Below are 25266 nucleotides of genomic sequence, written 5' to 3'. Positions count from 1 at the left end.
GAATGAAGAGAAGAGAATGAAAGGGTGATTTAAAGCAGAGAGAAGACTGGTCAACCTTCCCCTTCCCTCCCCCACACCCAGTATTGATTACTTATGATCCCTAATATAGTGATATAAACTAATACATTATTTAGACTCAGGAGCCTTATATTTGGCTTATTTGCTGAGCCGTGCCTCCAGCCTGGCTTTTTGTTAGTTATAGTCTCAAGGACTTTTCTGGCCCTGAGCAGCTAGGATTACAGGTAGGAGCCACCATACCTACCTAGCTGCTGAATTGCAGTCTTCACTGGTAGATGTGACTACATACTATCCCTAGGCCAAAGCCAGCAGTCCCAGATACTTGAGAAACATCAAAGAGCAAGCCAGTCTGCAAAGAGTAATTTCCCCTGGATCACCCACGTCTTAATAACCAAGACACTCCACAATTATCTTTCCTTCTCTGAGATTAAAAAGCAAGCAGCCGGTGCTGGTGGCTCATGCCTGTAATCCTAGCTATTCAGGAGGCTGAGATCTGAGAATTGCAGTTCAAAGCCAGCCTAGGCAGGAAAGTCCGTAAGACTCTTATCTTCAATTTGCCACCAGAAATCCAGAAGTGGAGCTGTGGCTCAAGTGGTAGAGCCCTTGCCTTGAGGGGAAGAGCTGAGGGGCAGCGCCCAGGCCCAGAGGTCAAACCCCACAACCGACCAAAAAAAGGAAACTGCAGGAAGCAGCAACAGAAATGAGTTGAATCCAGATCTCTAAGAGATTAAGCTGGAAGTGGCGCTGTGGCTCAAGTAGTAGAGCACTAGCCTTGAGCTTAAGAGCCCAGGCCCAGAGTTCAGGCCCCACGACCAGACCCCCCCCCCCCAAATAAAATAAAATAAAATAAAAAAGATCAACTTGGAAAAAGCTGGGTGCTGGTGGCTCATGCCTGTAATCTTAGCTACTCAGGAGGCTGAGATCTGAGAATGATGGTTCAAAGCCAGCCAACGCAGAAAAGTCTGTGAGACTCTTATCTCCAATTAACTACAGAAAAGGGAAACTGGCACTATGGTTCAAGCAGTAGAGTGCTAGCCTTGAGCAAAAAGAGCTCAGGGACAGCACCTGGGCCCAGAGTTCAACTCCGGGACTGGGGAAGACAGGAGGGGAAGAGGGAAGGAGGGAAAGAAAGAAAGAAAAAAAGAGGGGAGGGCAGGGCAGGGCAACTGAAGCAGAACTGCCTCCGGAGGCTGAGATCTGAGGTTGGCCACTGAAAGCGAGCCCAGGCAGGAAAGTCCATGATACTCTTATCTCCAATAAACCACTCAGAAAAGGCCAGAACTGACACTGTGGCTAGCCTTGAGATTAAGAATCTCAGGGACAGCTGGGCGCTGGTGGCTCACGCCTGTAATCCTAGCTACTCAGGAGGCTGAGATCTGAGGATTGCGGTTCAAAGCCAGCCCGGGCAGGAGAGACCGTGAGACTCCTATCTCCAATAAACCACCAGAAAACCGGAAGTGGCGCTGTAGCTCAAGTGGTAGAGCGCTCGCCTTGAGCTGAAGAGCTGAGGGACAGCGCTCAGGCCCAGAGTTCAAGTCCCATGACCGACAAAAAAAAAAAAGAATCTCAGGGACAGACCCTGAGGTTCAAGCCCTAAGACCAGTGCACCCATGGGCACACGCATACACACATACTCACATACAAATCAACTGGAAAGCAAATCTCAAAACACCAACCAAAGCTCACAGGCAGGGCTCTGAGTCTTGTGGTTTTACGTCAGCTCATGCAGCAATGGTACTGAAGGTCTGCATGCCTGTCAGGCGCTTTTGAGAGCCACCACAGGGCAAGGCGGACATCACTCCCAATGTGGTGCTTTCACCTTCATCTAGCACAGGCTGAGAGTGAGCGAGGGATGCTGAGGAAAGCCACTTCACAGCGATTACTGCACACAGAGCCTGAGAATGGACTATGACAGCAGAAGAGAAGTCACAAGCTCAGGCCACGGTGCTGGAGACACTGGCTACAGTTAGGGTCAAGCCAAAAAGAGACTCCTAGGTTGGAAAACTTCCGACCCTTTCAAGGGAGACTCGCCTTTCTGCTTCCATAAGGATGAATCTTCTTCCTTCCTCTTAATACATGGTATTCATCTGTTCCTAAGACCCATAGTTTCCAGCATTCACAGGAAGACAGAGTAGAACCCCAAAGGGGCAGAGGTAAAAGGGTGAAAGCAAAGAGGAGAGGGTTAAGCAGTAGTGTGGCAGGCATGGCTCAGAAAATCCTGATAAACAGCCCTCTTCACCATGGAGGCAAAGGAGGAAGCTGTGAGGGCGGGCACAGGGCACAGCAGTCTGTGAATAATGTATCCACACTGCTCTTAGCAGCCAGGGAGCGGCTGACGCCATGCCTGAGTGCTGGACAGGTTGTTACTCAGCTTTGTCTAAATCCAGAGAGCATTCGGTCCACGCAAAATTCTAACCTTCTACTCCCCTGCTATTACCGCAGGCAAGCCCTCCCTCAAGAGCTGTCCTCCATTTGGCTCCAGCTCGGTTAGCCTCAGTTCCTGGGTGGGGCACAGCACTGTTTTCTCCACAGTGAACTTTTTCACAGGGACACACCCTGCTTCACAGACACTCAGGGATCCGGAGCGTGGCCTGCTCTCACAGGCAGACATCAAGCCCTAACAGAATACACCTCTGCCATTCTGAGCAAAGGGTCTGAGGATTGCTTTATACTCTTCTGGTTAACCCTTCTGTAACTGAAACCATATCAAAACTTAAAATGTCAAACAACAGACACCCAAACAAACCTAAGATCATTGAGAGTGACTTCAAAAGAAAGCATGAAGATAAATCTGCTGCTAACTCTCTAATTTAACCTAGTAAAGAATGTGGACTATGGTTAGACATACTCAGCAGGTCTGAAATCACAGCCCTGCCACATTCTGGCTGTGTGACCAAAGGCAAGTTATTTAAACTCTCTGAGCCTCTGTAAAATGTGCAAAACAATACTGACTGTACACACTATGAGGAGAATATATAATACAAGCCATAATTCAACAACTATTTATTGAATGCCAGGCTGTGGGCCAACCACTTCAAGCTGGGAGACAGTTTGTAATCTGCCTTTTGAATCTTTTTGGCTGACAGCCTTGTAAAGTTTGTGTGATTCCCCTCCCTACCCTACTTCCTTGTGTATTTAGGGTTTCAAAAAAAAAATTTTTTTTTTTGCGTCTGGTCATGGGGCCTGAACTCTGGGCTTGGGCACTGTCCCTCAGCTCTTCAGCTCAAAGCTAGTGCTCTACCACTTGAGCCACAGCGCCACTTCCGGCTTTTTTCTTTTTGCTTATGTGGTGCTGAGGAATCGAACCCAGGGCCTCAGGCATGCAAGGCAAGCGCTTTAACCACTGAGCCACCTTCCCAGCCCATCAAAAAAATGTTGATCACAGACCTCTTTGAGAAATAAAGCAGGACTGAGGCCATATGCAGTTCAATGGTAGAACACTTTCCAAGAATGTGTTAGGTCCTGGGTTCGACTTCCTCAATAAAAGATAAGGACAAAGAAAAAATGAAAAATTAAGAAAGCTACTGACCCATCTTCCAGAGCAAAACACAGTTTTCTTTTGTATGTGTGCAGTATTGGGACTTAAGTTCAGGACTTCACACTCTCAGCTGGCTGCTGGTGCTCTACCACTTGTGCCACTCCTCCAACTCAGCATTTTGGAATGATTTTTTTTCTTTTTGGCAGTACTGAGGATAGAACTCAAGGCCTTGTTGCTCACTTGTGGCTCACTCAAGCCACAGCTCCACTTCCAGCTTTTCATAGTTAATTGGAGATAAGAGTCTCACAGACATTCTTGCCCAGGCTGGCTTTAAACCGCATCCTTGCAACCTCCTGAGTAGCAAGGATTACAGACGTAAGCCACTGGTACCCAGCAGTTAGAAGTCTTTGAAGTATGCAAAGTGTAGAGTTGGAAATGCTGTGGCTTGTGAGCAATGAAGACCTGAATTTAATTATTGTGTTGGACAGTGCAAATCTAGACCCTTGTGGACCTAGTTGTAAAGAAGAACAAGGAAGTAAAACACAGCCAGAAACCAATGTAAGATAAGATGAAAGAACACCTGTTCTAGATCTAACACAGTTTTGTTCCTGAAGGAAAATTTGGGGACAGCTGTTTCTGGAGCGCTGAGAGCTGCTGCCCACGACCATATTACAAGTATAGTGGCTGCCCACTGCAGTGTTCTCACACCACCAATGTTGAAATTTCACAGGGTGCCATGTCTAGAGACTCAGCGCTAAACCTGGTGTGTGGCCCTGTTCCCTGCCAACTGGAGGGATGGAGTTGGCACTCTGTTCCTATGAGGATTCAGGAATCTATCCTGCCAGAATTCAGCTCACAGGCAAGCAATTCTGTACAGCCATGAGACACTTTGTTCATCCTGTCAATACCAAGAAAAGGGGATCTCAAGATCTTACATCCCTCCTCCTTGCAACAGATGTATCACTTGTCTTGGAGTAGGAAAAGCAAGTGGCGATGAGAAGAACAAGGCATCACATACATCCCCACAAACTTCAGGGAGCTACATTTCCCAGAGAATGTTCCAGGGAACACTAATCCTCCAAGAAGAGCAGTGCACAGAAACGTGCTCGTGCACCACTGGCTTCTTCCTCTCTGAGAGCCCAGAGAAGGGCTCTTTAGAAGTCTCATAGCTCTGAGAAACCCTGTTCTTAAAAACTGTAAAAGCACAGGGCATGGAACAATGTAATAAAACTGATGTCTAATAACAGGAGGAAGATGTTGTTCATTACTTATGTGCAAATGAGTACAGTAAGCAGGAACAGATTCTCTTTTTCTGATTTTCACATTATACAGTCAAGGCTGGCCTCAAACTCACCACCTAATTCTCCTAATTGCTGAGATTACAGGTGTGTACCATCACACACCCATCAAGGAAGAGACTTCTGGTGTCTTACTATTCACTTAGTGAGTAGATTTTGTATTCATTAGGGAATTACTAATCCACCTAAACCAAACCTATCGCATCTGACAATTTTAATCAATCTTTGGCCCTGAAGCGATTTGATAAACAACAATCAAGAGGATACCAGAGAGGAAGCTAAGTGGGTATGTTATATACCCTCCCCAAAAAATGGACTACTACAGGATCAGAACTAAACAACAGGTTTAGTAGGTCTATACCAGTCTTCTTTAAAATGCACTGGCAAGAGCACACTCAGAAAACCAGCCTGTAGCCCTGGCTACGGTTCATACAGCGTCCCAATCCACCAGTCCTCCTTACTCTGGGCCACACTAGCAGGTACATGCTGAACTCTCCCTGCTCCTCACCTGTGCTTCTTTGTATTTAAGGCCTGCCCACCCAGGATGCCATCCTAACCACAACAGCTCTTGGGTGGAACCCCTATGTTACTGATTCAGATTCAACACCCACAGCACTCTGAGTGACTTGGTTTCTTTGTTTACTTTTGCTTCTCAACTACCCTGCCATGTTTTTTTTTTAATCTTTTACAAGCAGGATGCTGTATTAGAACTCAGTCCTAGGCACAAAGGTGGGTTCAAGCCTACTCAATGTATTCTGATCTGCTCATGGAACCTAGCTATAAACCTGCAGTCGCAAACCATCTTCTTGCTACAACAACTTATCAATCCACGTGACATGTTTTTGCTTGCTTCTCAAGCCTGAATGAAACTGCAGAGGCAATACAAAAAGGCCTTTATGATATCAGAGACTTTTATATGCTTTTGCGATCTATCTGTATCATCTAAGAATGAGAGGTCTTCAAAGCCTGCCCCTTAAATACCCTCACCCACCCCGGGGCTGGGAAAGCAGGCACAGGCTCAGCCTGTTAATAAGATTAATTGCAGTTGTGATACACATTAAAAGAGCTTCAAGTGGGCCTTCCATGACCTCAGTTTTTAAACCCGGGGATAACCACTCTGCCAATACCCTATATGGTTGTATTTTTAAAACCAGAGCGTGTGCCAATAACCAAACAGCCACCCGTTTGTTTGGAGCCAGAAAACAAACTTGGAGGTAGACCCTTCTTCCTGAGTGCCCAGCTTGAGGTCCTGGCCTCAAGGCATACCAGATTACACTCAGAAATCCCAGTTTGACTTGTTTTCAAAGGGAGTCAATTAAGATGCAATTCATTCTGAAAGGCGATACACTGTGCAACTAGTTGAACTTTTCCACAAGTAAGCTTAGGTAAGCTAAGGAAGAGAGAAGATGAGAGGCCTCAGACCATGTACAAGCAAACCCAGCAAATCAGCTTTGGCCATTAGAAATGGAATGTGGTGGCAAGCCAAGCAGCAGCCCCCACCCTCGGCCCCAGTGAGCTCCTAATGATTTTCAGGAGAAGGTGTGAAGGCAGGCAATGCAGCTTCCTTCATTAATACAAGACCGCATGGCACTAAGGTCTCTTTCAGCATACAGATTATTTTATCTGCAACACTACCCTAATCAAAAACTCTGCAAGAGGAGATTAGGAAAATTAACTGGCAGCATTAAGATAAGAGATGGCACGGGAGGCAGGAAGGAAGTTAAACTAACGAGACAATGGGGACTTGACACCCACCTCAAATTCTGGATTAAAACATGGTAAGGGCTTTTGGGGTCGTTAGCAGCCACATATTTCCTTCGGCTAATCACAATGACAACCATGGCTCCGGAGCCACCCAGTCCCCTCATTCAGGTCAGCCTAGAGACACTGGAAGCTTTTAGTGAGGTCAGAGTTTGGAGGTCAGGTCTCCAGTTTGCAGGAGCCTCTGTGAAACCTTTGAGCCAGGGTGATAAGGGGAGGTTCCGGAGAAGGGAAACCAACAGGCTCATTTGGAGGTGAGCCAGACAGGAAGCAGAAGGAATGCTGTAGCAACCAACGAGGCAGGTGGGGCCCATGTGGAAAACACAGCCAGCTCCAGGGCACTCTAGATTCACCATGAGCAAGAACCTGACAGGCCAGGACAGAGGTGGGCTAACAAAAGGTATGACCATTTTGCCAGGGAAACCTAATTAAAATGTAGATGGCAATTGCCATGTACGAACATTGTCCAGAGGAAGTCTCATACTGAACTTCTTAAAGACAAGATTTGTGAATCTTCCATTCTAGGTTATTAAAGCCTTATTAATTCACTAGCCCTTTTATAGCTCTACCTCTGTATAAACACAGATGGCTCCATCTAAGGGACACTGTACTCCTTCAGAGTACTGGAATTCCTAGCTTGAGTGGTTTTTTGTTTTGTTTTAAGAGACAACTCTGAAAGTCTGAAGAGGGCCACAGTGTAGTTTCATTCTGGGTCCCCTTAATTCAGTCCATTCTCCCCATGTCCTGTTCACCCTTCCCTCACACCTTGCACTTTTCTCAAGATGGCTCTTTCGGTAAGTCTGTTCCTGGTCTTTAAAATAGACAACTTAAGTATTGTTGTAAGGTAAATCTGTCATGTGAAAACAGAGAAGTCACATTTTGAGAGATCGAATCGGCAGTCTTTATTGGAAAGCCGGCGACTGAAGGTAAATTCTTATCTCAAAGACCTGCAGCCCCTCGACTATACTTAACACTGTCAGAAAACTGAACCATGAGAGCAGGAGAGGAAAGAAAGAGCAGAAAAACAATACCAACAAACCAGATTAACCCCAATGGAGAGCTGAAGTGGGACGCCATGGTGACCAGATAGGAGACCCGAGACCAGGTCCAAGAGACAGGAGACAAGGGAACACAATAGTGCCTGAGCTGGTCCAGGCCCAAATAAGGCCAGGTGTAGGGGGCAGGGTCACAGGAAACTGGAGAATCTCTTGAGTTCAAGGCACAGGAATGACAGGTTCAGTAACTTAACAGCCAAGTCCCTGCCCTTTCCTCTAGGAATTCAGGCACGCCCACCACCTGGGAGTTGGGACTTCACCTTCCTCCACCATGAAGACAAGACTGCAGTTAAACCCAATCCCCTATACACCACATGGCCAAGATGGCACCAGCTAGACCCAGCTTCCCTATTTCAGTATCAACATAAAGGACTCCTCCTGCTGTGGGCATGAAGATGCCCTCTGTTGGCTTGCGCTCTCAGAACACTGCTCAGACTGCAGCTTAGATGGTTCTAGCAAGTGCAGCTCCAGGGGTTGATTTTATCTAAAGAATCAACTTCCTCCTTCTAACCAAGGAGTAACAGTCAAATGATTGGAAAAAAGAAAAACAAAGTAGAAGAATCCAACTAAAACCCAGGAGATGAACACCTCTGGGAGCCCAGAGTATCCTAAGATCCCCTTTTCCTGAGATCCTCAACCAGCTGGGTGACTCAGAGATTATCAGGAGCATGGCAGCAACACAGGCTGGTCAATCAGCATGGGGGAGGGGATGTAGGAAGGAATAGGCGATGCTTAAGGTCAAACTGCTGAGGAGACCAGGAGGCAAAGCCCCCTGAGGAAGATTGTCCAGGGCCTGATGTCCACAGCTCCCCGGGCTGGGTCTAACTGGGTAGTCAATACCAGCCCACACTACTGCCCTGCCTGAAACAAAAAGAGTTGAGCTCTTTCTACACTTAGAAAAATATTCCATGATCCTCTTCTGCTTCCCTTTCCTTTCCTGTCCCTCTTCCACAGTCCAGTGGAGCAGGATTTTTGGGCCCAAATCCCTGGGAGGGGCAAAAGAGGGGAAAGTGGGAAGGGGTATGGAAGAAGCTCCCCTTTGGTGACGCCTTGGTAACCACACACCACTCCATACCCTTCATAGACTTGGGTACTTCAAGGCCATGGAGCAGGGCACAGAAAGCGGGTAGAGGAAAAGATATTCGCAAGATTGTCCAACGTTGGCTTCTGCACACTTGCTTGTTTTGATACAGTATTCATCTGAATTTCAGAGTGTTGGGTAATAATATACTTGGCAACTTTCTAGAGAATTACTAATAGGACCAGAGACAAAGAGAATTAAAAAATTAGAAAACTCTATTCCCAGTATTAAGGAAATGGCTAAATACCACCACAGCCTAAGATATATAGGATATATAGGATCTGTTGACATATAGAAGAGCTTTTAACTGAAAAGAGAAGAAATCAGGAAAGAAACTATATATTCAGTAAGACAAATGATGGTGAAGAAAAAGAAGTGCCTAACAACAGAAAGGAAATGTGCCAAAATGCAAATAGCATTTTTGTGCCTGATTGGTGAGGTCCAGGATGGATCTCTCCCTTTCCCCATAGGCTTTGTCTTTTTCTTCTCTTTGTGTAAAACAAATTCAAATTTTATGAAAACTTCCCTAGCCGGTACAGTTTAGTCAATCAGTGAAACCTGGGAGCTTAAAAAAATATTTAAAAAAAAATAGCCTTCAAAACAAAAGTAAACACAAAGCAACTAGGCACTTTGCCAGTGTCACTGAATAGCGCTTTCATGTGCCCACTGCCGGCCTCAAGCAACAGAGGCATTAACAAGGAGAGGCTGTCCATTTTCTTCAACACTGACAGCCAACTGCACACAGAAATTAGCATACACAACTTGCTAGGGATTGCCAGCTCAAGATCACTTAGGTAGAGAGATGCCATTGGTCTGTGAAAGGCTACTCCAACCATAAGAGAAAGAAATAGTAGTACCAAGGATTGCCAAAACCAAAGGCTAAGTTTTCAACATCACTCAATCAGTTGACTAATTTATAAATAAAATCTACTTTCCAGCTGTCCTGGAAACCACACTGCTAACTTATTTTTACTTTTGTAATTTGCAGCCATTTCATTGTCTCCATTGTGGCAGGAGTGTTGCTCTCACAACCTGAGGTTTCACACGCCCTCTGCCTCCTTTTCCTCCACAGTGATGTGCACAGGAAGTCCAAGGCCCGGAGGAAGCCTGCTCCACCTTTCCTCAGGGCTGGGGGTCAGCCCCAGCCCTCTCCTACCCCCCAACCCAAACAGAGGCAGGGAAAGACTGAGACCAGACTGCTCTAAGCAAAAGACTGATTGGCAGTGGAGGAAGGAAAAAGAGAATTTAACTTAACAATCATGAGCACCAGAAGTCTGAGACAACCACGTAGATCAGTTATGCAGCGTCAAGCTCCCCAGCTGCATTTCCCTCATTCCAAGCTGAAGACCTGGACAGGAAGCCAGCATCAGACACTCAAAGAGGACAGTCAACACAGGATTAAACACAGGATGTGCACTGCTTAGCACTACATCCTTGTCCCCGGGGGGCATCGCCTGAAGCTAGGGTCCCTGAAGACAAGAACTATTTCATCCCAGACATCCAAGGAAACACCAAGAAATCCTATTTTTTTGGGGGGGGGATTAATCCCTTTAAGCAAAGATATGAAAATATGAGGATTTCATCTTGTTTTTCCTTCACCTAAACCACCAGTTTTCCCTAGGAACTGAAAATATGAGGATTTCATCTTGTTTTTCCTTCACCTAAACCACCAGTTTTCCCTAGGAACTGAACTTTTAATTCGAGTTCTTAACACACTAGAAATGTGAATAGAAAGGCACTGAATAAAGTTAAACAGGGCAACTCTGGACAGGCAAAATCAATTCCAGGTCTGACCCACATTGTCCTAGACATGTGTAATATCGAAAACACTTTCATTTAGAACTTTACTTCCTTAGGCATACTAGTTTTTGTTTGTTTCTCCCCAAATAATCAAGGGGAAGACAGTCAACCTTTAAAAGTCCCATTCTACTGAGACTCCTGCCAATCACCCAGCTTTCCAAAGCTCTAAGTCAGAGTGACTAGAAGAAAGACAGGGTTGGTAAAGACAACCCATTATGACGAAAGTGCCCTAAGCTAGCCGGGCAGCTTCTGTACAATGACTCTGAGGCTCTGGAATGTCAAACAGGGATCCACGCTATCCACGGTACACCTTATTTAACCCTCCCAGGAATCTGGGAAGTAGAAAGCTTAGCCCCATTGTATAAATGCACAAACCAGACTAACGGCATAAAAGAAGACATGAGCGTAAGCCTGACCAAGTTCAAAACCGTACCCTTTCTAGTCACACCAAACAGCCTCTTTAGCCCTGGAAAATCTGTAGCCAGCTAGCTGCCCTGGGAAAGCAATTGGTGCAGGAGAGGGAAGAAGAATCAAGCAACCTGGGAGGACAAAGTAGGAAGGCAGGCAGGCAGGCAGGCAGGCAAGCACTAACCCTTCCCTCTTAGGGGCTGAGGCTGTAAGCCATCCTGAGAGAGAGAGAGAGAGAGGCAGGCCCCACATATCTCTGGGTATGAGTTTCAGGAAGGCCACCTGTCCACTGGGACAAGCCACATTCTCCTTATTAGTCCTTATTAGCTTTTTGGGGGGGCGGGGGAAGAGGCGGTCAGTCGTGGGGCTTGAACTCTGGGCCTGGGTGCTGTGCCTACGCTCTACAACTCAAGGCTAGCACTTTACCACTTGAGCCACAGTGCCACTTCCAGTTTTCTGTGGTTAACTGGAGATAAGAGTTTCACAGATATTCTGGCCCGGGCTGGCTTTGAACTGTGAAATCCTCAGATCTCAGCCTCCTGAGTAGGTAGGATTATAGGCATGAACCACTGGCGCCGGGCCCTTATTAGCTTTTGAATTGCCAATCATAAAGGTATATTTTGGTGACTCTCTTACCCCTGCTTTCCTTCTCACTGGACTGCATGGCAGGGAGTAGACAAAATTTGGCCCTGCTTACATACCCTAACACCCCCCAAGAAGAGAACATTTTAAGATGAAAATTCTGTTCAAATCAGAAATCATGACCACACACCCCAAACTCATAATAGAAAGAAAAAAATTTTGTACACTAACCAATTGAAACATTTTTCCAGGAGTTAACAAATGAAAACTGTTTCTTGAGTATACCTTTTACGAAATAAACTTGTTCCCCAAATGCATGAAATGGAGTGCATTTCTGAGAGCACTGTTTAAAAAATAAAAACAAGTCTTTCACGTGTTCAGTGCAGAGGAAGGGCAGATGGCAGTTGGCTACTTTCTCTTCCCGCAGCCCTATTTCCTCCAGACCAGCCCCTGCACCTCTGTGGCTCTCTAACCAGTGACAAGCTTTCTACACTTTTCCTTGTAGCTGGACTATTCTATTCTCAGATACCTTGCCTCCCATTTTCTTGCTTTTCTTCCCCTCCACTTCTTAATTTTATGGACCACCCACAAACCAATTTTGCAGATTCCACCAACACATACTATTTTTCCTGCTGCTCAGTAAATAAACCGATTTTGCCTTCTGACAAATATTTGTTCAGCACATGGGTGCAACTGTGACCAGAACACAGGTTCTGTCCTGAAGGGCTCATATGGGACACTAAGGGGGGAATCAAGTGGCAAGCAATACTGATGGCAGATAACAAGAGAGGGTCCATCTCGGGAAAGGGGAGGTATCTAGCCAGAAACTGCTCTATAGCTTCCTCTCTCTGTAAAAGACATTGTCTGCTTCTTCATCAAATGTGTTATCCAGAGCACATAACAGCAAAGAATGAAGTAGCCCAAGAGCCTACTGGGGGATTCTAAGAACAGAAAACACAGCTCAAACAAGCTAATTTTAGACAAAGAGAAAACATTTAGCAAGCCGCTAATGGGTATTTTTAGAGTATGTTTTAGTTAGCCACTCTGCATGCAATAGTTCAGAAGAAAGTAAGAAAGCAAATGAAACACAGAGAGAGAGAAAACTATTTCAAATCTATATGTTGGGAGTATAGCCTAGTGGTATGCCCAAGGCCCTAGATTGCATCTTCAAAAAAAAAAATTACAGCAAATACAAATGGCTTTCCTTCTATGTGCCTCATTTCCTTTATCCTAAAATAGAATAAACCATCAGCATTCCATAACTAAGTCCATTCTATGCCAAACACCATAAGTATTTTCTTAGTACTTGGGGAAGAAAGTTGACTTACAGCTGGTATTTCTTGCTGCCTATCTTGAAAACCATTGAACAGTATAAAACACATATGAGCAATAGGCAATAAATTAAGCACACATCAGCACATTTTCTGTCCCTTCATAACTCTGCTTAAAAAGGGGCTTTAACAACCTATCGTAATCAAAGAGCAAGCCCAAGTCTCTACCCTGGGCCTCTTAAAACTTCTCCAAATGGCTTGGTTGGAAGCCAAACCAAATTCCAGGGTTTGAGATGGGGTGTTGCACCAAGTTGGGTTTTTTTGGTTTTGCTAAGCATGATGGCACCTGTTGTTTTCTGCAAAAATAGACCAGCTGTGGAGATTGAGCTGGGATTGCCCAGTGCCCTGCTATTCCTTCTGCAGAACTATTACTCATTTCTCTGCCAATGCCCACCAGGCGAGTCAGCAAGGATAACACAGACTACTTCTTAATAGGTCTTGCTACTACATTAGTTGTACAAATCATATTTTCTTCCCACTTATTCACAGAGACTAATGAGTACCTCAAGCTATGCAAGGGGCTTTGGTAATATTCAAAAGCAGATTCTGGACTACGGGCATAGCTCAGAAATAGAATGCTTGTCTAGCAAGTACTAAGCCCTGGGTTCCATCCTAGCCCTAGAAGAGCTCAGATTAGGGAAAGAGAACGAAGAGACAAGGTAACAGAGCTGACTTCTTTGGAATGATCCCTCCACCTTTCTAGACTTAGTGCTTGTGTTACTACATGAGGAAAGATGTGAATTTAATTCCACTTCTGGGTAAGAAGGAAGCCTTATTTTTGCTTCTATTTCTTGTGTGGCCAAGTACTATAGCTCACATGCAGGGCCTGTGTTCTTTTTTTTTTTTGGGTCCGGTCGTGGGGCCTGAACTCTGGGCCTGGGCGCTGTCCCTCAGCTCTTCAGCTCAAGGCTAGCGCTCTACCACTTGAGCCACAGCGCCACTTCCGGCTTTGTTCTTTTGGCTTATGTGGTGCTGAGGAATCGAACCCAGGGCCTCATGCATGCAAGGCAAGTGCTCTACCACTGAGCCACCTTCCCAGCCTGGGCTTTGTGTTCTTGTGAGGCCTTTTTACTTATGGCTGGTGTTTAACCACTTGAGCCACATGTCCATTTCTGGACTTCTGCTGGTTAACTGGAAATAAAAATCTCAAGGTTTTGTCTGCCTAGGCTGACTCCTAACTATGATCCTCAGATCTCAGCCTCCTGAGTAGCTAAGATTACAGGCGTGAAACACCAGCACCCAGGATAGCTTTTTTTTTTTTCTTTCCTTCTGTCATGGGGCTTGAACTCTAGGGCTGGACACTCACTGTACCGCAGGCTCTTTAGCTCAAGGCTAGCGCTCCACCACTTGAGCCACAGTGCCATTTCCGGTTTTCTGGTGGCTTATTGGAGATAAGAGACTCACAGCCTTTTCTGCCTGGGCTGGCTTGGAACCATGATCCTCAGATTTCAGCCTCCTGAGTAGCTAGGATTACAGATGTGAGCCACCAGCACCTGGCTGCTATTTTTTTAATCCAATAACTTTCCTTGACTTTCAAAGGTAAAAACAAAGCATTAATACAATGGTAATTTAAATTTCATATTTCCACATAGCTGGAAATAAGAATACTGGGTGTCAGTTAGGATGGCTATAATCGAGAAATCTAGTAATAGATGCTGGAGGGGATGTGGACAGAAGGGAACCTTACTGCATTGTTGGTGGGAGTGTAAACTTGTTCAACAACTCTGGAAGGCAGTATGGAGGTTCCTCAAAAGACTCCACATAGAGCTCCCCTATGACTCAGCAATCTCACTTTTGGGCATTTACCCAAAGGATCATAAACAAGGCCATACTAAAGCTACCAGCACAATTATGTTCATTGCAGCATTATTCATCATAGTTAAGACATGGAAACAATCCAGACGTCCCTCAGTAGATGAATGGATCAAGAAAATGTGGTATATATATCTAATGGCATTCTATGCCTCCATCAGAAAGAATGACATTGCCCCATTTGTTAGGAAATGGAAAGACTTGGGAAAAAAATCATAGTAAGTGAAATAAGCCAGACCCAAAGAAACATAGGTCCCCTGGTTTCCCTTATTTGCAAAAACTGGTTTATGTCTAGGACAAGCAGAAAAGGTCAAAAGCTATGTACATATGGCCATATAAGATGATGCTAAGGGAAATAAACTCCAAGATAGGGACACAAGTGTTCTTATCTTTCTTGCTGTTGTTTTTAATGTACTTATAATGAACTGTGTGATTTTTTTTTTTGTTTCTTTTGTATGTTCTTCCCCCATGGTATAACCCCTGTTTCTACTGTATTTGATTCTGGTGCCCTGTATCTTATAAATGTATTTTTCTAGTTTGGGGAGGGGAAGGGAAATAAAAAGAATGCTGAAATAAGGACACAGGTGGACCCATTGTAACAATGAGATGTACAAGACACTATGTTGAAAATGAACTTTACAGCTTGTGGGGGAAGAAGTTGGGGAGGTGGGGAGGAAAGGGATGGTAGGGGAAAAACAAAGGAGGGGGTAACAATGTTTGATAGGAAGTGTACTCATTACCTTACTCATGTAATTCTAACCCCTTTATACAGTATCTTTACAATAAAAATATATATTAAAAAAAGAATATTGGGTATTCTGAAGAATATAAATTGCAAGGTGGTTCACCAAAAGTTTCCAGCTCCCTGAACATCAAGAATCCTGAGGGGGAGAGGGGAATGAGAGAGAGAGAGAGAGAGAGAGACAGACAGACAGACAGACAGACAGACAGACAGACGGACACTGTGGTACAAATCATCAGAACCTTCTCAGGCCTGCCCAGGGTATCTTCTGACTAAATGCCCTGCTGAGATTTCTTGATTATTTCTTTCCCTATGGACGGAGATAGGCTGGATCCTCAATCCTGTCGAAACTAAAAATCATCAGCAATAATCTAGTTAGTTCCCTTTCTCTATGTACATTTTCACAGCCCCATGTTTTGAGAATGTTTCTTCCTTTTACCTAATGGATCACTGGGTAATAATACAAGAAGGGCTGTCTGTACATAGATCTGTGTCTTCTTCCTGACAACCCAGTCCTCCAGGATGGACCCAGGGGCAGAAGAGGGCAAAAGATGGGAAATTTGGAGGAAGGCCAGTGTGGAAGATTGCGGGGATTGGGAGTCAACTTGATGTGCATGCTCCAATTCTGGCACTTATGTAATATCTGCTTCTAGCACTGGTTACTTTTTTCCAAGAAAGTGGCCCCTCCTGTTATTATTTAAAGCTCTGAGTTTTATTACGAAGATATAATACAGTTAACACATACGACGTGTAAAATTTATTGCATGCTTGACACTATTCTAAGCATTCTACTACTCTACTCTTCATGTATATCCTGGGACCACACATAAATTCCCCCTCCAGCTCTAAGTCCTGTGAGTGGGGCTCTCATTATGAAGCAGACTAGGTCTAGAACCCACCAGGCTAGACCATTTCAACACCAGAGTGAGGTCTGGTCTCTAGCCAGGGCTTAAAGACACATTTCACATAAAAGTAACACTCAATATTCTCTCTTCAACACACACACACACACACACACACACACACACACACACACACACACACACACACTTTACTATCTGTCCCTTGACACCACTATCTACGCTATACCCCAGCTCCAGCCCCTCAGGCATTCACCTGTGGGTGCCTCCACAGGAATCACAGCTCCACAGTGGCAGAGATTTTGCTCTGCTTTGGACGCCAAACCTCCAAGCAAGGCCTGCCACACAATTGGTACTCAGTAAAATAATTTCATTTCTTTTTTTCGTTCCTTCTCAATAAACAAATCTGAAAGAAAGGAACAAATGGGCTTTTGCGGGCATTGCAACCCTGGAAAGAATTCTTTCTGAGCACCTGCAAGGCACCAAGTAAATCAGGAATTACCATCTAAACATGAGCAACATGAACTGAACTTGCCCACAAGGCAAGGCCTCATTCCCTCTACAAAACACTTGCTGTAGAAGCCCCAGAAACACAAGCCCTAGAAACAGATGTCACAGGTAAGGGCAATCTACTAACACAACACAGGAGACAGAGGGGCAAGAAGGCTTGGGGACACCTCCCAGAGAGGAAGAAGCAGAGAGCTGCTAAGGGCAAGATAAGGACAGGTTAGCTGGGCCCCAGCATGCTCACACCTCAAGAGCAAAACCAACAGTTGTCCCAAAAGAATGACTTTTCGGGGCTGGGAAGGTGGCTCAGTGGTAGAGCGCTTGCCTTGTATGCCTGAGGCCCTGGGTTCGTTTCCTCAGCACCACATAAGCAAAAAGAAAAAAAGCTGGAAGTGGTGCTGTGGCACAAGTGGTAGAGCGCTAGCCTTGAGCTGAAGAGCTGAGGGACAGCGCCCAGGCCCAGAGTTCAGGCCCCACGACCAGACCGCCCCCCCCCCAAAAAGAATGACTTTTCACAAATTTCTACCTAGAGTAGATATAATCTTAGTTATTGGAAAAATATTAAAAAGAAATTTCCCTAGGTACTATACTTTTTTCCTTCAAGGTTTTGTGACTTTCTCTTTAAAGGTCAAGAAATTAGAATGTGTGAGCAGATAGTAACCTTCCTTATGAAACCTAAAGCAGTATTTTAGGTCTTTTCACAGCTTAGGCCAATATAAACTCCTTGGTTCCCACAACTCAAAGAGCTGATCTTTAATAATTTCCTTTAAAGTATCAGTTTCAATTGTTCTGAATGTAACTGCTCATTGTCATGGAATTAAGAGCAGGTAGAAGGCCAGTATTGTTTTTAACTAATTATTGTCTAGCTTTCCTTTTCTTGGAAACGTAAATGATTTGTTTCCAGAAACATTATGGTAATAATTCTTAGTGTTTTGACTTTTCCTTTCAAATTCTGCTTATTTTAATTGCTGCAATCCCTAACCCCCAACAAAGTGGCCAACTGACACTTTTTGTTGTAAAATTTGCGAACTTCAAACCAAAAAGAATATAGTTAAAAACAAAACAAAACAAAACAACAACAACAACAACAAAACTCTCTCAGCTCAAAGTCACCTCAGGACACAACGTGAGAGCTAGAAACACAGCTCTTTCAAACCTGTCCAGTTTGTTTGACTTTTTCATTTGCAAGAGAACAACTACAGTCCAAGTTTCACTTGGAAGGAAACTAGTCTTATCAGGAAATTATCTCAACATGTTCCAAAAATATAACATCCTCACCCCATTTCACCTTTCAGTATACCTCTTACCTCCTCCCATGACCCTCAGTAAAGAATTCGTTTAACAGATGAAGAGACATCTCTCTAAAAACATTCATGGGACTATGGTGCTTGAGACTTGAGTCTCCAGGCTCTTGATCACTGACTGCGCTGGGTTTTCCCTCTCCACAGTCACCACTTATCCTGAAGCACCAACTTTCTGCTTTAAACATTGCTCTATTAATCTGGTTTATGTTTGTATTCTGGGCTCCTCCAGGCCTTGCAGATCAATTCCCTAAGGACGTGGCTGTACTATTCTCACCTGTGGCCGCCGCTATGTAGTGAGGCACACAGTTCCTCTAGGTACCCAGGAAAGTTTCTGCTTCATGAGGAATTTTTCGAGTGTCAAAAGACATGTCTTGTTCTTCTAGACACATTCTGTCTTTTAAACAATCATGCTCATGGCTCGCATTTTGTCTACTTGCTGCCCTTCCTCTTGTAAATTAAGTCTCCATACCTCAAGGTCAACTGCTCAAATATTCCCCAAATAATGACACTTGCACTTCTGATGCAACATGGCATCTTTTATTTTTATAAGTAAATGTACTTTTCATAACCTCTTGTGATTACAAAGGCCTCGGGGAATACTTTTATCCTGCCCCAGTGCCAAGGTGCTTCGCTTCTGAAATACAAGAGACACTCCATAAGGGACTGACAGGCTAAAAATGAAGGTAGTACAGGTGCTACCTCACTGAGCATCCTTGTCATTCCTGACATACCAGAGGCTGCAAGAGAGGCAGGGTCACCAAAAACAGTAGAGACAGAGATGGTGCTCAGTGGTGAAGTGCGTGCCTAGCATGTAAGAGGGTAGGGGTTTGATCCCCAAAAACAGAAGGGAAAAAAAAGCAGAAAATCCAAACATTCTGAAGTCCCATCCTCTTTTCTTCTAGGTGGTTTTACCTTTACATTTAAAAAATAATTCTTTTATTGGGATAAATAAATATATATATATATATATATATATATATATATATATATCATAAACTTTTCTATTTGAGCCATTTTACGTGTACTTTCTGTTACACTAAGTATAGTCCCTCTTGTATAACTGTTGTCACAATCCTTCTCCAGAACTTTTCATCCTCTCTTACTGAATCTGTTCTCGTTAACCACTAACTCCTAAGTAGTTAATAACTTGTTAATATGGCAAGTTCCATAATTGCCTTTCTAGTCTCTCTCTCGAGATCCACTAATTTAGTTACCTGATCGTAAGGAGAATCACACAATATTGGTCATTTGTGACTGCTTATTTCACACAGAATAGTAACCTTAAGGTCCACTATGTGGCTGCATTTGTCAGAATTTTACTCTTTCTTCAGATGACCATTTGGTTGATAGCCTAGAATAGGCCAAAATTAAGGGATTCAAATGAGGAAATCCTGGATTTTCCATCAAGTGAGCAGGACAGCCCATTTCCCCTGGTCAGTTTGTGCCTGAGTAGGCCTTGGGCCTGGTGTGATTTTTCTTATCTCTGAGCTTACAGATGAAGGCTGTGCAAACAACTTTCACTGCACAAATTTGAGGTCACTCAGCATTTTCCCACATCAGAAGATAAGAGTGTTGGCTGCTCCTAGGTCTTTCAAAGTGTGTTTAGAAGATCAGGAGGATGGAAAATTCAAGTGAGGAATCACATCAATATTGAAATCTGGTCAACACTGCAAATTCATTAAAAAGATTCAAAGGAATTATAGGATATAATTCATATACCATAAGGTATCACATTTTAGAGTACAATTTCATGGTTTTAGCAGATTCACAAAATTGTATAAGCATTACCCTGATCTCAGTTTACAATATTTTCATAAGCCACAGAAACCCTAAGCCCTTTAGGCATCACAGACTATTCTTTTCCATTAATATGATCTTAAACTTCCACTGTAGCTCATAAATACACTTACAGTCATCTTTATCTCCCACAAGTCTTAGCAAGCACTTGAAAGTCCAACAGTTGTCCATATATATCATAAGTAACCTCAATAAACAATTCTTTCCAGTGAATACCATGTTCAGAAATTCTGTTACAGCCATATGACAACAATTTGGTTTTAATTTTTTCAAGTGACATTTTGAAAAAATATTGTTATGTTCCTAAAACTGCCATGTTTTTAGTTTGGGTTCTCATTTTCTGTAATTAAAATATATATAAGAATCATAGTGGCTCTGCTGCATTTCAGAAGAAGGCTCCTCTTGGACACCAGGGCACTCTGCTGTGTGTGGGTAGGCTAGGTCTACATGCTGGCTCTGTGTAGTCTCCCACCTCTCTCCCATCACAAACTATACATCCAAGCAATTCCTACTTTACTAAACAAAATGTGATGCTGCAGCCTCTTTTCGGGGGAGAAAAAAAAGCATATCAAATAAATAGGACACCACAAACCTTTAATTAAAAAGTTAAATCAACTACTTCTAATCACAAAAAGCTTAAAGAGTAATAAAAACCTGTGAGATTTGAAAACCTCTACAGGTTTCCACCGGTATCACTCAGAAGAAAGCCTGAGCATCATCTATAAACCAGTTTGAATGAAAGACCTCAGATCACTCTCATTTACATGAGAGAGGTGTTGCTGGTTCACGCTGGCAAGTAAATCGTAGCATAGAAGTTTTGGGGTCACATTCACATGTCAAAGAAAGAAAGTTAAGTACTGTTAGTTAGCTCATCCTAGCTACTTAGGAGGCTGATATATGAAGATCAAGGTTTAAAGGCAGCCAGAGCTGACAATTCAAGAGGCTTCTATCTCCAATTAATCAACAAAAAGTCAGAAGTGGAGTTGTGACAAGTGGTAGTGACAGTCATGAGTGTAAAGGCCATGCAGAAAGCACAGGGCCCTGAGTTCAAGTCTCAATACCAGCATGCACTTGCACACATGCACACACACAAAGAACAAAGTAGAAAATGACACAGTCGCTTAGAGATTAGAGAAGGTAGCATTGTCAGTGAATTGTTCTAAGTAGAACAGTTTTCATGAAAACTCAGGCTAACTCTTCACAAGATTATGATGCCCAAATAGAAATAACTCTTCCCAGTGTTTTCAGTCGAACTTTAATCAGAATTAAAGTGGAAAGAACTGGCTGTTGATACGAAAGCAACATTATCCTTTCTCAAAATGAACTTGCTCAGATCACTGGAGGAGATGCACTTATAACAGGAGGGTCCACCTCCAAGCTGGGCCACAGTCAGCATCCGGCTTGGTAGATATGCTTCGAGTTGGCTGCTCACAATATTATGAGGGGACTGGGGATAGAAGTCCATTGCAGAGAACTTGCCAAATGTGCAACACACACATCGATGCCATGACGCATTTATTTGCAGGGGAAAAAAAAAAAAAAACTTCACATATTGGTAATGTAACTCCCAGTATCTCTGAATCTAAATGATTAATTGAGGTCATGTTTAAATGAGCATTAGGGTGCTCCTTACCCAATCTGTTCTTATAAGAAGGGGAAGTTAGAGTATAGACAGAGAGAAGCTCACCTACAAACCAGAACAGAGGCCTGGAACACATCTTGTCCTCACAACTCAGAAGGAAGCAACCTCAATAGCATCTTGAACTCATTTTCTCAGTAAACTCCAGAGCCACGGTAAACTTCTATTGTTTAAGAGTCTCCATTTGTGTACTGTGCTATGGTAGACCCAGCAGGACAATGTGAATACCAAGACTTTAAGTCTAAAATTAAGTATCAAATGATAGTTCAAATTACACACTGAAACAGTCAAACTTTCCAAGTTCCACATATTTAAGAAATAATGAGTGTGATTACTGGGGTGGCAATGACATAATTCCATGTTCAGAGAACAGGGAACAAGTTTTCTCTCCTAGAAAGCAAGATGAAGCAAAATAAAGACCCAAACAAAGGCACTGGTTGGAAGAGCAAAGCCTCATTCATCTCCACATCTGACATTCCCAGTTGGGGGTGGGAAGAATGGTGCCCACAAATAAATTAACTTATCTATCTCCTCTACAAATCAGTCTTGGATGGATTAAACAAAACATTGGGCACGGGTCATGTGGAATGTACTGTGCTGCTGCACAAACTGTGAAAGGAACATTAATTCTTTAATGGCATGTGTTTCTAAGTAAGTCACATGTCTAATTCTACATAGTACAGTATCTAGATCCGGGGAGTAGCTCAGCCATAGCATGTATTCTAAAGCCATGTAGGTATCTTTTCCAAAAACAAGCAAAAAGTCATAAAATCCAAGACCTGATCATACAATGCCATGTATACAAAGGATAGGCTTGCAGATAGAGTACGTTAAAGTAAATATCTGTCCTGGGGCTTTCCAGTAAGTGGTATGACACAAGAATCAACAAGAAACTTTGAATACAGCTAATCTCACTTTAGTGCAACTTTTTTTTCCTTGGCAGTACTGAGATTGGGTGCTATATTTGCCAGGAATGTGCTCTACCACTTGAACCATGCCTCTGCCTTTTTGCTTTCATTCTTTTTCAAATAAGGTCTTGCTCTTTGCTCAGGCCAGTCTGGACCATGATCCCTCTGTTTACACTTCCCATTTAGCTGGGATAACAAGCACAAACTCCCTGCTCAACTTTCATTAGTTATCATTAACTTTTTACCCAAGCAGATCTCAAACCAATCTCTGCCTCCTGAACAGCTAGGATTACAAGTATGATCCACCAAACCTGGCTGAAACCATTCTTTAAGGTACAAAAACTTCTTAATAAAGGATCTCCTGAGGTGGGGGGAATGGGGTGTGGGGGGGGAGAGATGGGAAGGGATGGGAAGGGGAAACAAAGGAGGCAACAATGCTTGATAAGAAATGTACTCATTACCTTGCCCATGTAATTGTAACCCCTCTGTATGGTATTTTCAAATAAAAAAGAAAGAAAAGAAATTAAAAAATCATACAGTGGACCACCTGACCACCTGAAAAAAAAATATCTCCTGACATTAAAGAAAGAAAGAGAGAAAAAAAAACAGTTATTCCTTTGGCATGCTGAGTGTGGCAATGAGTCAGGTTTTGGTGAGCTGTTTGCTTGGGTTTTATCAGTAAGGTCATCTCTGAGCATGGTCCAGGAGTGCTGGCAGGGCTGGGCAGTCCCACTGCTTCCTCTCCTGCAGCCAGGACTTGAGCCAGTTTGTTTATCAAATCGGCAAACAACCTGGGAGAGCCAGGCGCAAAAGACAGAACAAATCCTCCATGCAATTAAAGGTTTAAGGTCTCCACTTTGAGTTCCCCTAAATCCCCCGACACACACACAAATTCCGAAGTGCATTACCTGTGTAACAAGAGAAGAATAAAATGTTCTAATCCGGGCTGGGTATGTAGCTTAGTGGTAGAGTGCTTGCCTAGCATGTATGAAGCCCTAGGTGTGATTCCTCAGCACCACATAAACAGAAAAAGCTGGAAGTGGTGCTATGGCTCAAGTGGTAGAGCGCTAGCCTTGAGCTGAAGAGCTGAGGGACAGTGCCCAGGCCCTGAGTTCAAGAAACCAGGACTGGCAAAAAAAAAAATTAAATATATTTATACACACACACACACACACACACACACACACACACACACACACACACACACACACACACACACACACACACACACACACACACACACACACACACACACACAATGGGAATAAAGTCATTTTTAAAAAAAGGTTCTACTCTGATTTAATGTTAGGCAAAATGCTTGAATTTAGCCTGTGCCAGTGGCTGGTGCCTGTAATCCTAGCTACTCCGGAGGCTAAGATCTGAGGATCATGGTTCAAAGCCAGCCTGGGCAGGAAAGGCCATGAAACTCTTCTCTCCAGGAAACTGGAAGTGGCGCTTGGCTTAAGTGGTAGAGCTCTAGCCTTGAGCTGAAGTACAGCAGCCAGGCCCAGAGTTCAAGCCCTACAACCAATTAAAAAAAAAAAAAAAAAAAAAGCCTGAATTTTAGAGCATTTTCCCTCCACCAGCCTCTTGGCCTTTGCATGCTACCACAGAACTGCCAGAGCATGGAGAGAAAAGGCTCAGGAAGAAGCCAAGAGGCTTTTCTCTTCCTGTTTTGTGAGTCTCCCTATGTAGCCCAGGCTGGCATTAACAGACAACTCTCCTACCTCAGCCTCCTAAAAGCTGCGATTACACAGGTGCACTACAAACCCAGATTCCAAGTTGGGTTGTTTTTCTTGTAAAATATTTTTTACTTTTATTTTTAACTTAATTTTTTAAGTTAATCAAATTTAATTTTTAAATATTTTTATTTTTTATACTGCCATGCATTAAAGTACAAGGGGAATTCATTGTGATAATTCCAAGTTCACTCCTATTAGAGTCACTTAGCCCTCCCTCCCACCTCCTTCCTTTTTTCAAAGTGTTTGGTGGGTTTCGTTATCCAAAGTGCTTTAGAAATCTAGTGACTGGCCAGGTATGGCAGAGCATGCCTGTAATCTCAGCGACTTGGGAAGCTGATGCAGGAGATGAGCCCAAATTCAAGACCAGCCTGAGCAACAGTAAGACTCCATTTCAAACAAACCAAATCCAGATGGCTGACAGGACCAATCAGAAACCCCTGTATGTTGGCCAGAGAGATTTCTAGAATGATTCTGACACACAGCCTCGGCTAACCACTAACCTACAGCTCTACCCAGGAGCCTCTGTACACCCTCACAGAGTCTAGCCAGTTTTATGACTCCCACATTTGTTTTCACCCACACAGATCAACCTCCTGACCTCCAGTGGCACAGGGGCGGTATCTACCGCAAACCCTCCAACAACCTCTCTACCTCTCTACATGCTGCCACTGCCCTGCACAATCTTTGCCAAGTAGGAAATAAGCAGCTCAAAGGCTGTGTGTGTGTGTGTGTGTGTGTGTGTGTGTGTGTGTGTGTGTGTGCGTGCGTGAAACAATGGTCTCCTTACAGGGTTGGGATTAAGGTGCACCTGCTTGCCAAGCTAATGCCTTCCAATATCCCACGCACCCATCTACGCAAGTACCTGCAGTGTGAAGCAAAGATTCCACACTCACTGATCCCCTATCCACTGCCAACACAGCAGGAGATACAGCCACTTGTCAACTCACAGAGCACAGATGTCTCTTCTTCCTACACAAATAAAGCTTCATCCTAGCAAAAGCCAAGCACTTCATCAGGGCCTTTCCTCTGCACCTTCTGTGTCGTGGCTGGCCACATGTATTTCTAACCTTGACTGCTATGGAACAAGTCTCTTCAAGACTGAAGCTCTTCGGCCTGTTTTACCCTCTTCAAGGGCCTCAAAAA

General features: G+C 43.8%; 1 protein-coding gene across 1 annotated transcript in view; it reads right to left on the bottom strand.

Annotated features, from left to right (window-relative positions):
• Rassf3 (Ras association domain family member 3) overlaps window positions 1–25266 on the bottom strand; it is a 73987-nt gene that overhangs the window by 16971 nt on the left and 31750 nt on the right. The window lies entirely within an intron of this gene.

This window comes from Dipodomys merriami, unplaced genomic scaffold (genome assembly GCF_024711535.1).
Source record: "Dipodomys merriami isolate MVZ:Mamm:240054 unplaced genomic scaffold, mDipMer1.0.p SCAF_10, whole genome shotgun sequence".
NCBI lineage: Eukaryota > Metazoa > Chordata > Mammalia > Rodentia > Heteromyidae > Dipodomys > Dipodomys merriami.
This window is presented reverse-complemented; position numbering and strand designations above follow the sequence as displayed.